At 32.6% G+C, this 15,803-nt stretch overlaps 1 long non-coding RNA gene across 1 annotated transcript in view; it reads right to left on the bottom strand.

Moving 5' to 3' along the window:
• Positions 1-12,096: 12,096 nt before the first annotated feature.
• The window catches only part of LOC147828823 (uncharacterized), a 105,979-nt gene continuing 102,272 nt past the window's right edge, over positions 12,097-15,803 (bottom strand). Inside the window, exon 3 of the long non-coding RNA XR_015450056.1 lies at positions 12,097-12,396. This is a non-coding gene — a long non-coding RNA (uncharacterized LOC147828823). The remainder of the gene's footprint in view (positions 12,397-15,803) is intronic.

Here is a 15,803-nt window from a genome sequence, read left to right as displayed (position 1 = left end):
AGCGGCACAGTTTGTAATAGCTAAAACTTGGAAACAGCCCACGTGCCCATCAACTGGAAACTGGATAAAGAAGATGTGTTTTTTAAATAAAATGGAGCATTTCTTAGTCAGAAAGAATGAGAAACTAGAGACATTTACAGCTAAATAGGTGCATATTGAGGCCATACTCTTAAGTGAAATAAATAGGACACACATGTGTAAATAAACTGAAAGTGTAAATAAGGATTAAAATGATTTAAACAAATAATTGATAATTTGAAATAGGAAAAAAAGGTCCAAAGAAGTAGGGGAGGTGGGAGAGGAAGGGGAAAAGAAAGACGGGAAAGGAAAAATTATGAGAAAAGAAAAAAATGTAAACAAAGTCTATATAAATAGGGAAGGGTGCACAGGTAATGGGGAAAAAATAAGAACCAATATACATCATGTACAGGTACAAGCACCCAATGATAAATGTAAATATATTGTACACCTAAAATGTACCAATAAAAGAATTTAAGCAAAAAACAAAGTAGTTTTTCCTTTTCTTTGCAGCATGCCTAGCATATCTGACATTTGAGTGGAATATTTTTTAACCTACCATCTTTCCCATGAGAAAATTATTTTATAACCTTAGAAATAATTATACCTTGATTCTGTCTTTAGTTTTATTGAAAGCAAATATTCATGTTGGCACAAGGGACAGGGTTTCAGACAGAATTTCACTCTTCTTTGTTGACTGAATAATATTCCACTTTATATCACATTTTCATCAATTGACAGATAGATACATAAGCTGTTTCCATTTCTTGGATATTGTGAATATTGCTGCAGGGAACATGGGAGTACAAATGTCTCTTCGACATACTGATCTAATTTCCTTTCCACATGTACCCAGTAGTGGGACTGCAGACTCATATGGTATTTATATTTTTTAATTTTGAAGACTTTTCACCCTGTTTTCCATAATGGCTGTATAAATGTACATTCCTTCCCACAGTGTGCAAGGCTTCTCTTATCTCCACATCATCACTAGCACTTATTATTATTATTATTATTTTGGCACTGAAGCCACTGAGCTAAATCCCCAGCCCTAGCACTTATAATTTTTAATCTTTTCTATAATGGCTATTCTTACCAGGAAGAGGTGGTATCATATTAATGACTTTAATCTGCACTTCCCTAGCAATTAGTGATATTGACAATTTTCCTGCCTCTTTCGTATTTGTATGTCTTCTTTTGAGAAATATATGTTTACATCAGTACTGTTTAAATAACAAATAACTGTGTTAAGGGGGGAATAGTTTCTCATGGATGACATTTAGAATTTCCAGGGAAGTCATAATAAAAAGCAAACTCTCTTATAGTTTTACCACTTTCAAATTCTTCTTAAAAATTTGACTAAATTTAATATGTAAGTGTAAGGCAATTCTGTGAACTATAGGTTTAGTTACACTTTGCGAATCTAAGCAGCCTTTAAAAGAAGTAATTAATCATTAAATAACACGGAGTGCATCACACTGTGCTGTATAGTTAGTCAGCCCTTCAAAATTTATTAGCAGAATGAGAGTTAAAAATATTAATGTATTTTATTGATCCAACTGAAAGCTAATCTGGAAGACGTGTGAAAAGTGGGCAGTGGGAAGTAGAGGCTGAAGAACTGAATCAAAAGGAAGTTGTATGATTATTTCCACCTATTTTTAGGAGGAAAAACCTGTCATCAAATCTGAAATCACTTAGTCAAGTTATGTTTTTCTAAAATTCTTGATAAACTTTCCAGCCCTTCTGTGAAAAAATGGGGTCAACAAGAAGTGAAGATGCTGAAGAAAGATCAAATGATGAGGAATCCAGCTTAGGGTCATTTTAACATATAGCTACAGCATAAACATAGAAGCAAAGCTTGCTAATGTCCAGGGAATTATCAAGATTCGCAGGCAATAATATAAGTTGCCATCCAAGCCTTTAAATTCTCTGTCCGTAGCACTCATGCCCTAAAATGATGCTACAAGGCACATGACATCCATGCAAACATGGTTCAGACCTTGTCAGTCATTTAAGACCTTCAATGCTAATTACCTGGTTGTCTCATGAGTAGCTGAACTCATAGTCTGTGATTTGAGACACTACTCATCAATCATTGTACTAGATAGGAAAGAACTACTAGCTAAATCTCAGAACACTTTCAAGCTCTGGGAGACAGGTATGTACTTATTCATCAATTATTTTGCAGGGGAAAGAAACTACGTGGACCACATCTGTGTGCCGACTGCTGCAAAATAAGCCTCCTTTTGGAAAGTCATCTTTATACTCATTGAGAAAATCTGTGAACTAAATAAAATCAGAATTTTTATCCTATCCTTGACATGCTTAGAATTTGTAACTGTTATGTATTTCCTATTATTGTTGTGTAGAGTTCTTTTGAACAACTGTAGATCAATAACTTTATCTTTTCCACTGTTGATCAGTACATGAAGAATTACCAGTTTGAGCCAATTGCAAATATCACTGATAATAAAAAAAACTCTTGTGTTTGTATCCTGATAAACTATATTACCTAAGACTGAAACCACCAAGTTGTAGGGTGTTCATATTGTTAACGTTGTGTAGTCACGTTACAACCAAGAATATTTAGAAAGACTATTAAAATATAATCTTTTATAATTTAAAACAGAACAAGAAATTTTTGTTTGAGGAACAATATGTTGAAATTTTAATGATAATTTAGAAAATGAGGCTAAGGTACATGATTAGCAACTATAAAGATTAGGTCCCAGTCTTGTTATTTCATGTGCAGTGGCTAAATTGGATCTAGTTTAATTCTTCTTTAAATAATAAATTATTCAAATGAATGAATCAGTACCATTATACAAAGAAAGCTAAACTTTACCCTAAAATTCAATGTAGTTTAGTCAACTATAATTCATTTGAATGGATTTTAATCTAAAATATAAAGATGTGCTGTTTTAAAAAACAATATTTTAAATATCAAATTAGTTACTTTATCTTCATAATCATACTTCCTAGATCTATATCACATTTAACAACCACAAAACAATGTGTTTTTATATTACAGAAAGCATTTTCTTTCAATTATTTCCCACTGAATTTTTTAAAAAGGCAACCAGAGAATTATAAACATTGGTTCACTTTTACAATTTCTATTTAAGCCATAAAGCTTGTAGAAATCATAGGGGAAAATATGGATATTCTATTTGTGACCAAATTACTAAGTAATAGAACACCACAGAGAAATAAAGCCACATTTTAGGTAAGTAAATCAATAAAATATAGACTTCTTTATCAGAGTACATCATTTCAGTAACATAATTTTTGGTTATTCATGTAAGATTGAATTTTAGAATTTCAAAGTAATGCATTTTAATGTAAGATCAGAAAATAAAGTACTTTGGACTGTGTCCCCGGAGAAATATATCACTAGCTTTTACATTTAAAAGGCATATTTTAGTCCTTACTCTTTGTCTTATTTTATCTTTGGAAAAGATGGGCTTTCTAGAGAGCTGAAAAACTAACATCAAATACATTTTTCAGTAAGGGCAAAGGCTTGATGATGCTTTCTCAATGCTTATGAGTTCATTGTTGTCATTTGCTCAAGACTATGAAAGCTTAATTTTTGTAAATATTTCTATAAAAACATGAAGATTTAATTATTTATATAGTCTTGGAAAATACTGTATTTGGGAATGTTATCTAATCCTATCATAGATAGATATCAATAATACCTTTCCACCAAACAGTAAGCCAGCCAAAATGTTTTACATTTTTAGTAACAATTTTTAAATTTCTAAATATTCTCCTCAAAACATACATATATTAAATGCTTGTGAAATATTATCAAACTTCATATTTTGGGAGACATCTACATGTAAATTTTAATGAATGCCGGCATTTGACTCAAATTCTATCTGGTTTCTCAGCAACATTCTGAATATTCGCAAATTCTCATTAATAGTTTTCTTCAGTTCATGCTCCCAATTAACCTTTACAGTTTCTTTAAAACAAAAGCATTGCACTTCCTGCCATTAACATTTTTATCTTACTAAAAACATTTTTCATCTTCATCTTCTGATGTCTGGTCTAAACATTCTGAGATTACTATCATTTAGTTGTTGTAAAACCAGTTATAGATAACTTATTTCCATTAAAAAATACCTTACCTTATGACTGTTCATTGCTCAACATCAGTTATATGTTGTGACCTTGATTCCCTTTGAAAACATGCCTGTTCTTTCCAAATCCTTAGCCCATGACTCTAAATACGTCTTCATATCACAAGGTGATTCTTTGATTTAATCAAACTGAAGAGTTTTGGATCTAGCAATGTGAATGTAGAATTTAATTCTTTTCCACTTAAGTAGGTCTATGAATATGAGTATCAAAGTAATAGTAGTACTCATGTATGTATACATAAGTATATGGATTCAGGTGTGTACATTTTTGTATATGTATACATATGTATACATTAATATATATACACACATATATGTGTATATATGTAAATGTTACTAGCAAACTTAAAGAATAAGGATGATAACTAGTTATTGTCAGGAATTGAGATATTTGAGATAAATATGATTAATGGCTCATTTAGTTTGACCATGTAGTAGGCACTCTGATTTGCTCCATTTTACAAACAAAGGGGTTCTGCATTATCTAGGTTCCCCATACACACCCAGTTACTTCTCTGAATTTATCTCCCCTCCTCTTCTCTCCTGGTCCCATACCCTCACTTCCTCATCTCCCTCAATTCCCCCAAACCCAGCACCCAGAGAACTGGTTAAGCAAGATTCCTAGGCAGGTTCCCCTCTCAGCATCTCTGCACACTTATTCTGTCATTTCAAAATTTCAAAATTCAGAAGAAAATATATTTTCACAAATGTCTCTTATTGACTTCACATATTTATTATTTTATAATTTCAAAGATATATATACCAGTATTAACATATTATTTTTCAAATGCCATAAATGAGATCTCAAGTTTATTTCCCTACCATAATAATAAGGTCTTTTGGCATAGCACACATGAGGCCCAGAGTTCAATCTCCAGCACAAAATAATAGTAATAAAAAAACAAATATAGTCATCCTATTTAAATAACATTTAATTCTTTAATACATGTTGGGTGTTGAAATGCTAAAGTCAAGTTTAACTTTTCTGCCTGGGGAGTGGTTTTTTTATTTTTAAAAATGATAACTTTGAAATATCAATTATTGAAATGATGTACCTTTGAAAAACCTAAAGTAATTGTGTAAATGCAATGATAATCAGAAATCAATTGGAAACCATTTGATTTAATATATTACCATGTATACATTTTTTGAAATAGATATTATTTATATAATTTCTACATTATTTTACAGGAAAAACTAGACAGAGAAGAAACTCCTTCACCAAAATAGTAGATTTTCTTTGGACAGTACTTCACAGCTCTTTTCAAGGGAGTTGGATAAAACAAACTGGGTTAACCAATGGCTACTTCAGAAAACTTTTCCTTTTCTGAATTTCTCTATGATTACACAGCCAACAGAGTTTAATTTATTGGTTACTGCAATGGCTGATACAGAGCAGAATATGTTTTTCCTTCTTGAGACACCATCATGTAATAGTAAGGAATAAGATCATCTGTTGTTATAATCCCATGGACTGATAGATCGCACATCTGATGTTACATAAAATTATTTTATTGTGAGAACATAACAAGTTGGTTTCTAATGCTGTGTAAATCATTTAAAATTCAACATTTCTATTTTGACTCAAAATCAACTAAATCAGATCTTTCATCCTCAATCAGAAGTACATTTGTGTATGTGGATATTTTTAATGAAATAGTCCAGTCATTTTTATGAGACTACTTTTCTTTGTGATAAAAAGAATTTTAAATATTGTGGCAGTTTTAAATATTTCTTTTGTAATAATAATATACAAAGGTGTCCATCCATTTCAGAATTGTACCTTGTATAATTATACAGAAAGTGAGAATATTATACAAACAATACTGCTGAGGAGACATTTCAGAAATGTTCTATGGGAATTATTATTAACAGGTCTATAAAATTAGAAACATGGGAAAAAAATCAGTCTTCTACTTTACACCAAAATCCAATTTCCATTGTTCTTTTCATTTTCTCCTTCCTTCTAGTATTTAGTTTATCTTGATTCTGTCCAGCTCTTGGAACTCTCTCCAAGTCCCTTCAGCCTCACCTCTAAAATAGGATACATTGTGGAGTTATGGGAGCTAAATTAAATAAAATGACTGAATAAAGTTAAGAAATATGTAGCAATCATGTGATAAATGTGGTTAGTTGATAGTGTGTTAAAAATAAAAAGTAATATAATTAAATTTCCAGAAGTCAAAGTCTTTTATAGTAAATATAAGGGACAATATAATATAGTAAATTAATTTTTACATTTGTCTAACATTGTTTTTAATAACTTCCAAAAATTTTTAGAGATAAAATTTAAAAAACATATCAAAGTGTTGTGCAAACTACAAGACTACATCACCAGTCACGCCAGTCAAACACTGTTACTGAAAGAACTACATATGAAAGTTGTGATCTTACTTCATGAAATAGAAGTAAGAATAGAAGAAATAGAAGTCAGCAAATCTACTACCTTTAAAACTAAGTTTATGAACAATATGTAAATGAAGACTATTGTAACACAATGTTAGTGTTGAAAGACAAATAACAAAACAGACCATTGTTAACGCAATAGAGTTAATGAGACTAGGAAAGCAAGGTCAGCAGAACTGTAATGCATGAAATATTTTTGCATCAATTGGTTCGATTTCTTGAACCAACAAAATTTTAAAATATTTATTTTATATTGATTAGTCTCAAATTGTTCCATCGTTTCTTCATTTTGGAAATTCATTCTCTGCACAAAAAATATTAAACCACTATATTCTCTTCATCTTAAATTTGCTGCTTTCCATGGTGTTTCTTCTACTTCTGGCCAATTCCGGCACTTTGTATATTTATAAATTTATCAAACTAACTCTGATCTAAATAGCATAGACTAATTTAAGAATGGACAAAATCATTTTGTTCCTGAGTTGTTGAATAAAATGAAAATCCATTCACTCATTGCCTGCTATCTAGTCACGCAGATTCAAATTAATTCTGACTTAACAAGAGAATAAAATTTAAGAAAACTAAACATATATATTATAAATTAAATTTTGTCACCATGAGGAATTTGTTCCTAACTTCTTCAGAATTTGCTCCGTTGTCTCTGCTATTCTGTCATGTTTTCTCCATAATAAGATCATTGTAATTCCTCTAATGATTTAGATTATCTTATTATTCTCAAATTCACTCTTAGATTGTGCAGTCCTCTACTGGCTCCTGATGTCCTCATCTTTGTAACCCAGAGTTAAGCTGCTTCCTGATACATGGGGGATCTCTACTGAAGCTTGATGACTAGTAAATTAAAATTCAAAATCTCTGAAAAGTTTTATATATTTCTGTTTTAAACTATGTCATTACTAAGAACTGAACTGTAAAGACCTTAGAGGATATTTAACTTTTTTAATTGTCATAAAATTAATTATAATGATTTGCAAATTCTGCATCAGTGTGTTTTCTCATTATCTGTCACATGCACTTTCTCACAGGATGTGCGTGTACCAACATGCTAGTAATTACAACCATTTTAATTATAGTCAGTAAATCTTATCTTTAGTTAAGTAGGTCATCATTATTGACACTAGCCACACAAACTAAATGAATATTTCTTCATGAAGGACACATTTTTCACAAATCAGCTTAATGTAACATGAACATTTAGAAAAATCCTTTTGTGTTTTTGCATGAGAAAATAGTTCCAATTCCCTCCCAAAAAACCCAAAAACTCTGTATGAGGCTTTTATAAAAGTAGTATAAAGTTCCTTCTGCTACCTCACAATACCAACCTTTAAAAAAATAACAGTAACAGTTCTTGTGGTTGTAAAATATTTTACTGTTACCTAATACATTGGTGAAAGTGTTATGGCATGAATGATAACATATATTCCTTCTTTACTCTCAAAAAGAATAAAAGTAGGGTACTTATTCACTGAACTATATTTAGGAAAATCACACAGGAAGATGTAGTCTATGAACAAGTAGATTTCAAAACAAAACTAAATAAATTACTATTATTTTTAAAAAGGGGGAAAGCTTAGTCTATTTCCCAAATATTTTTTAAATACTAGATTGAAATGAGATGTAGAAAATGATTTTCTTGAGTTAGCAAACTTCTATGAAGTACTTATGAAATACTGCAAAGTCTTGAAAACTAGATATGGAACAGTTCCTACCACTAAATAGCTTTGTTTGCACTAGATGACATGAACACAAACAAAGGAATAAAGATACATTCAATATGACATAGCAAGGAATGTTGGGTTTTATGGAAGCGCGTGAAAATACAGCCTCCAAATGCTCCTGCCCCAAGTTCCTCACTGGGCTAACAGGCTTTAAAGTAAGTCCCAATTAATGAAAGCCACCATTGGTGATCCCAAAGTACCTCTATGTGGAAACAGCCCAAGGGTTTCACCTGGTGCTGGTGGTTGTTGGAGAGAGACACAATACCTAGCTTGGTCCAATTAGACTGAAGGAAAGGGCCTGGAAAGAGGTATTCTTTCTCTCTTGCCAGATGTGAATGAGGCAACCTATAACCTCATGCAGAAAGACTGCCTTTCTACAACCACACAGGGAAATAGCAATATGGGAAGCAAAGGAGCTGAAAGAATTTGGACCCTTGATACAGTTTTTTGGTTTTTGGTTTTTGGTTATTTTGGTACCGGGGATCGAACTCAGGTCCTGGGGCTTGCAAGGCAGGCAGCGGAACCACTGAGCTAAATCTCCAGCCCCTTCATACAGTTTTTGAGGCACTAGATCAACCCCAAGGGCTCTCCCTACCTGTTTTATTAAATTATTTGAATTCCACTTTTTTACTTTTATTCAGACATTCTAATGGACAAGTGTCACTGGATCATTCTGACCTCTCCTTGTATCATTATTTCCCCTGAGTAAGCCACAGTGGCCACAATATCCTAAATCACTATAAAGTGGCATTAAAAATGCTATAAACTCATGAAAAATTTGAAATGAAATGCCCCATTGTTCTCATTCTACTATAGAAAATCTGAACTATGGCTTCAGTGTGCATCCATTTAGCTATAAATGTCTCTAGTTTCTCATTCTTTATGGCTGAGTAGTAGTCCATTCAATAAAACACACACACACACACACACACACACACACACACATTTTCTTTATCCAGTCTCCTGTTGAGGGGCAATTGGGTTGTTTCCAAGTTTTAGCTATCACGAATTGTGCTGCTATGAACATGGGTGCACACTCTTAAAAGAAATAAATAGGACACATGTGTAAATACTGAAGTTTCTCTAGTGTGAGAAACTGAGTGTAAATAAGGACTAAAAGGTATAATAGACAATGTGAAGTAGGAAGAAAAGGGGCAAAGGGGAAGGGGAAGTGGGAGGGTAGGGGAAAAGAAAGAAGGGGCTGGAATTGATATGAGAAAATGAAAAAATGGAAACAAAGTCTTTGTAAATAGGGAGGGATGGAAGGGTTGAAGGGAGGGCAGGGGAAGGGGGAAAAATAAGAACCAAGATGGATTATGTAAAGGTGCAAATTTCCAATGATTAATACCATTATATTGTACACCTTAAATGTACCAATATAATTAATTTTTTTAAAAAAGAAAATCTGAGAAGTTAATGGCAAAGTGAATTATGAAGTGAAATAAACAAAAGTATTCTAGGGGTATGCTCAAGTCCCATTGGAAAAAAATACAATAAAATTGGCACTGTCTCTGCAAAGTCCTAAGGACAATAATAAAATAAGGATAATGTTACCATGTAGTATGCAGTAGCAACAGATATAAAAGGAACAAAATGTGTTATGTAGGGCAAATAATATTTCAAAGCCATTTTCAAAACTGATATATGACAGTCTATGCTTTCAAATACATTGATAAAGAAAAATCACTTTGAAAATGTATTTACTGGGAGGAGTACCATGAAGAGTTTTACGTTTAATTCCTTCTGTCTAAAAAATGACTAAAACCACATACTATTTCTTTTCTCTAGTCTGAGGAAAATTTTACTAACTCCAAAGCCAATGATAGTAAAGAAAAAACTCAATTTTAGAAAAGCATATGCTATGAGATAGAATATAACATGGCTGAAATCAAACCAACTTTTTCCCTGCCTCAGTGTCCATGAGAATAAATACTGAAGGTCTATAGCTCCAGAAAAAGGATGAGTAAGCCTGTATTGTGGGTACAACTTTGCTGAAGCCAAATCAGAAAGCAGGATGAGACTTGGATCAGTGCATTAGGAAGTCAGTCCATCCACAAAATAATTTATAAGATTGGCATAGCAAATTTAGATGAAGACAAACAGATAATTGATGGGTACATGGAAAACGTATTTACTACAAAATGGGTATGCATTTATGATTTAAACAAAATCAGAGAAACGTGTTTTTATAATAGTAAACTTCAATAAATATCAACAATATTCAAGAGAATAAAATTATTTATTCTACTCAGAAGTATAAAATATTATCACATGAAATGGTACCGAATATGACAAGAATCAGTAATAAAATTAATAATTAGGGACAAGAGGAATTATTTTACTCTAATGTAATATGATTGTCTTCTAAAAACTGAAAAGAATCATTTATAAATAAAAGAAAATATTAATTGGTTGGCCAGTCAATAAGTATACTTAGAAAGGTCAGTTGTTTTGAAATATACCTCTAAAATCGTAAGAAAATATGACTATTTATTAAAATGATAGATGATACATTCAATACAAACAAACATAAGTAACAAAGAAGACTTTTCCACAAAACTTTCCAATAAATCTCATAAAGTTTTTAAAATGTCCATCACCTTTATGGAAGCACCACATTTTAGGAGTTACATCAAGGAGAAAAAAAATGTAACATGAACAAGTTAGAAGTACAGTCGATTACTTTTGGAACAAGATGTCAAAACTGGATCTTCTCTCTTCTGGTTCTTTGTGAAGCATTAAAACAATAGACACCAGGATTCAAAAAGAGAAATTAGGTCCCCATGTATATTTGAAAAGAAGGTGATAGAAAAATGACTAATCCTAAGGAGACCTCCTACTTCTACTGAAATAATAGTTGGCAGGGTCTGAAAAAAAAAAAAAGCAGTTCTTGGAAATCAAAAGATGAAATGCGTCACCTAAAAACTGATCTTTGAGCATTGGTTAAGCCAGAGAGCATGAATGCCCATCACCTTGGCAATTCAGTCAGGAAGGAATTCTGTTCTCATTGCTCCTTACACTATGTGTTTCCATCTTTAAGTCACACATAGAAATACTAGATAAGGAAAAATTTAAAATTACTCGGTTTTTGCACACAACCAAAGTTTTCCAACCTCATGTTCTAGGTTGAGAGAGGCCTTCAATTTAAATAAAGAAGAGGGCTGGGGATTTAGCTCAGTGGTTCTGCCGCCTGCCTCGCAAGGGCAAGGACCCTAGTTCAATCCCTAGTATGAATAAATAAATAAATAAGTAAATAAATAAATAAGAAATTTTTGATTTATATATGAGTAGACATTTTAATAATTGAATTTAAAGTTATTTGATTTGAAGTGCAATTTTATATTCTGAAGTGATTATTACAAGTCATAGACTGGGGAAAGAAAGAATTATTTACAAAAAAACGATAAAAGAAAGATGTACTCGAAAACAAAGTCACTTTCACAATTTTATCTTACAGTTTATTTCATATATACAATTGAAGCTGTATTATTAATGTACAAGAGAAAATGAAGCACATAAATGTTGGATAGTAGAAAAATTAACAAATAAATTATATATTAAATGAATATAACATCAATTTAGTCATCGCTCAAGAATTTGAAATTCTTAACATTTGTTTTAAAAAATTTTAATGTAATACTACTATTTGATAGTAAGTAAAAAAAAATGTCCAGATAGAGAATGTGAAAAATTTTATTTCATCAATCTCAAAAATTATTCAAAGTCAAAATCTAGTAAGTAATAAATGCATAACTATATTTTACTTTTAATGTATTGACATATTTGGGACTTGTAAAGGCCAAGAAGGAACAGGAAAAATAAACTCAATCAAAATAATGCAGAAAAGAAATAGAAGAGTTTGAGAACAACATTATATCATAGAAAAATATTCTCCAAATATATTAGACATGGCAACTTTCTGTAGCATATTCAGTAGAAAAAACTAAACATATCCACCTGTATGGGAAGAAATTTATTCACTCAAGAAAAACTGTGATTCAAATATATTCACAATGCCAAAGAAATAAGCTGAAGAAAATAACAGAACTGTTGATGGCTAGGAATATAGAACAGGTCCGGGACGTTTCATTCTAAAAATATAAATAAGACAGAAAAGTTTAGAAAGTGAGACATTAGTGATAAATCTAACTAGAGTGAATAATTTAAATAATATTATCTGTTTCACATCCTATTTTAATTTATAAAAAGTTGTCAAAGCATCAAGGTTAAATATGGAAATAACTAAATAATTTAATTCAAAGCTAATTGTCTTGAGAAATAGACAAATGAAAGAAAAATATATTGACTTGTTCATTCCAATACCCAATCATTCTATATAAAGGCCATGTACAAAAATAATAAGGTTTTAATCTGAAGTGAAATTCTGATTACTCTAAAATATCAGTAGTTTGAAATACCTGTAGCACTGAGATTCTGATGGGAAAACAACACTGTGAGGCTGTGAGCTCCTGAGTATTTCTCCACCCATGCTGATGTCACAAAGTCACACAAGCAACACCTGTCCTTAAGTGCATAGGACAGAAAGCCATCAAAGGCAAAGCTGAGACTTACATTTCTAGCTTTATACCACTAAGCCAAATGCAGACACATAACTAAGCAACATAAACTTTAATGAGAATGCTGCAGGCTGATCCAATTTGTCACATTTTACAGTCTCTGTCATATATGTTAATAAGCACCATAAAAACATGCTCCTCCAAAAGTGAGTAAGAGAAAGGTAGGGGAAAGGTCGGTTTACATTTGAATACTACCAGAAAAAAAACTCAGTGGTACAATTTTTGGTTTCTACTCACTCTTGCTTGCTATGGTTTCTTACTTCTGAACTGACTCTTTCATTACTTATTATGAATACATGGAACAACATAATTATTTACAAGTGTAGGTGACAGAACCTTTGTGTGCAAGTTCTATTTGTTAAAGCAGCAACCTTCATAAGCATCTATTTTGAGGACGGCAAAGTGAGCATAATAGAATTTCAGAACTTAATGACAATGTCAGCGGAGCTTATGAAACCACAGCAATGTGAGAAGAGCCATCTGGCGAGTGTATCATGCATGTAATGTATGGTTAGCTTCAGTGACTCTTCCGGTTCTCCTCGAGCCATATTATATGTGTGGCAGAGTGCCACTCAAGCTAAGTAGAATCATCCAACTGCCTTGAATATCAAGTAAAGAATACAATGCTTGGCTAGGCAAGCTAGTTGCACATGAATTTTGATGCAGATGCCCAGTGAAAATATTTCTGATAACTTGCTGTAGAAAACAACCTAAAGAATCAATAAAGAAAGGTCTATTTCTATAGAACACACTACTCTGTTTATAGTGCAGTGATTTCTAGCACAAGTACACTTTTTCCATTCCTTTACATTGGGTTATTGAGGTTCATGGCTACAAGAAGCTTGGTAAATAATACAACCAAAATATGTGGAGCAAATTTCTATGATCATGAATATGAATTATGTCTTTGCTTACACATATTTTTTCGCAGGCTTTAAAATATCATCACCTTATGCATACAGTCCTTGAGAAGGGTTGCTGTAGTTTGGACTTTGGGGATAATGTTTTAACTATTAAATATTGCTTGTTCATATAACTATTTTTTTCCTGGCTCCTGTTTTTCTATTTAATCAATGAAATTATTGGAGAGAATTTTTGAGACAATGGTGAGCATAAGTTCTTATTCCTCTCCTTCCGTGTTCTGTATTTCTTTCCAGAACCAAGAATCTACAGAGCCCGATGACTACAGATTGATAAGAAGGCTTAGAGCACTATGGAAGTCCCAGTAGGAAAAGCTGCCGTAGCACTTTCTTCTCTCTAGCCTAGCAGCCCCACCTACAGACTATTCCTATACCAATGAAATCTGGGGTGAATTTTTAGAATGTTGATGGTTGTGGAAAGATAAGCCTCTGTAATCATCATCCTGGGAGTCAATTTGGCACTGCCCAACATGAATAGCTTGGTGTTAAAGGCCACAAAGAACCAAAGAATGACTAAGTGATGAGGATCCATCCTCACTCCTTTTGAGGTTGCAAAACTCATAGAAGAGTGAAGGGCAGTGAGGCTCCCTCCCGGTGCTGTTATAGAGGAATGATAGCCTGCCCATGGATTCTCTGCATTTGGGGTCACCAAATGGACCTGACCCAACTCTTCCCACTTGGTCCTATCTCCTCACAAAACATTTAGCTATGAATGTCAGTGGGTTAATCCCCTGATGGGTAGAGCAACCCATGGTCCGGTCACCACCCCAAGAATCCCTTAATCCAAGCAGACTGTCCATTAAGATTAACTAGCACAAATAATAAGTGCAACTTGTAAAATTGTTCCCAAGGTGAAGAAACATGAGGCCCACAACATTTAAAAGATACACCAAATTCTAGAAATATAAAGCCATAACCTCCTAGCAGCCATGAGTATTTGAATAATGCAAACCTTGTAGCAGACTTCAGAGAGAAAGGAAAATTAACCTATAGAGGCAAATTATCATGATTATATCCAATATCCCATCTTCTGCACTGGATACTAGAAGATAGTGGAATAATACTAGCCAGGTACAGAGACTTGTTACTTGAGAATCCTATACTTAACCCAGGGGCATTCACTGGTAAGGGCAAAAGGAGAATCATGAGGATTTTACAAACTGTGAGTTCTACTGTCAACAAAGTACATGTGAAAACATTCTCAAGGAAGAAGTGGAAAACCACAAGAAATGAATTAAAATGGCCTGAATTTAAGGAAAAATAAAAGTGAAAAAATATCTTAACACTTCAATATACAAGTTATAGAAAAAGCGCAATGGAAATTACAACAATAACAAAGAAATAACCATACTAGAATTTCTGGGAGAAAACTAGTCTGCTTATGTTTGGTGGTAGGAAAGGTGGTAAGAGGCAGGGAAGGGAAATATGGTAAAAATATTAGATGTAACAGCTCTAGAAATCTTGAAATTCTTCTTCTAGAAATCTGGAAATTTGGGTGGGTACAGGAATTAAAGGAAACAGAAGTGTGTTGTTCAATTTCCATGTGTTTATGAAATTTTTGCAGTTTATTTTGCTATTCATCTCCAATTTCATCACACCATGGTCTGACAATATACAGGGGATAATTTCAATCCCTTTGCACTTACTTAAACGTGTTCTATGAGTGAGTATGTGGTCTATTTTGGAGAATGACCTGTGTGCAACTGAAAAGAATGTGTATTATGATTTGGGGGGAGGGGATAGAATGCTCTGTAAACATCTGCTAAGTTCATTTGTTCAAGAGTTTGATTGAGTTCTAGTATTTCATTGCTTATTTTTTGTCTAGTTGATCTATCTATTTGTGACAGTGGGGTATTGAGATCGCCCACTATTGTATTAGTGCTTATATGATTTTTCATGTCCATTAGTATTTGCTTTATATAGTTGGGTGCACTAATGTTTGGTGCATAGATATTTATGATTGTCATCTCTTCCTCTTGGATTGTTCCCTTTACAAGAATG

The sequence above is a fragment of the Heterocephalus glaber genome, unplaced genomic scaffold, assembly GCF_053883595.1.
Source record: "Heterocephalus glaber isolate CG9 unplaced genomic scaffold, H.glaber_assembly_v1.0 deba00000901, whole genome shotgun sequence".
NCBI classification, from domain to species: Eukaryota; Metazoa; Chordata; class Mammalia; order Rodentia; family Bathyergidae; genus Heterocephalus; species Heterocephalus glaber.
The sequence above is the reverse complement of the archived record's forward strand: the minus strand, read 5'-3'. Positions and strand labels throughout refer to the sequence as shown.